Source organism: Chaetura pelagica, unplaced genomic scaffold, assembly GCF_000747805.2.
Source record: "Chaetura pelagica isolate M959 unplaced genomic scaffold, ChaPel_1.0 scaffold213, whole genome shotgun sequence".
Taxonomy (NCBI): Eukaryota; Metazoa; Chordata; class Aves; order Apodiformes; family Apodidae; genus Chaetura; species Chaetura pelagica.
Window position 1 is genome coordinate 1,136,601 of NW_009952597.1, and position 695 is coordinate 1,137,295.

Below are 695 nucleotides of genomic sequence, written 5' to 3' on the forward strand. Positions count from 1 at the left end.
AAAAAATAATCATCGAAACTTGTGGCAAAGGCCGGGGAGGGGGAGGGAGGAAGGGAAATAAAGATTTTTTAATCATTTTTGTAAAGAAAATGTTCAACTTGTCAGCCCCACAAGCCGAGCCGGGGAGCGCAGCCCCAGCACCGCGTTCCTCCCCGGAGCGCGGGGAAAACAAACACACCGAAAAGAAAAAAAAAAACACAACCAAAAATAAACAAAACTACAAGAAAAAAACTTCCTTTTTGTCTTTTTCTCCTTCCCCCCCTGTATTCCCGGGGGGTGCTGAGCCCCTTCCAAAAGCCGCCCGGGGGAAGCGGCGGCAGCGCCCGTCGGGGAAGCGGCTCCGAGCCCTCAAAAAGCCCCGTTTCTCGCCTTTTTTCCCTCATTCCCAGGCCTCCCAAACCACCGCCTCCATTTTTTTTATTTTGTCCGGATTTTGTTTCGTTACTGCTTTTTTTTTTCCCCGAGTTTTCGTTTGGTTTGGTTGGGTTTTTTTCTCCTCTTTTTCCCAGCCGGGCAAAAAAAAACAAACAAACCACGTACGATTATTTCTCAACCGAGCAAAAAAAATATATATATCTAAAAAAATATATATTTATACTTGCAGTCTGATGGAACTAACCCCCGCCCGTCGGGTTTTGCAGCGGGATAGCCAGAAATCATAAACACGGCGGGGAATAAGGTGGGTTTTTCTCCCC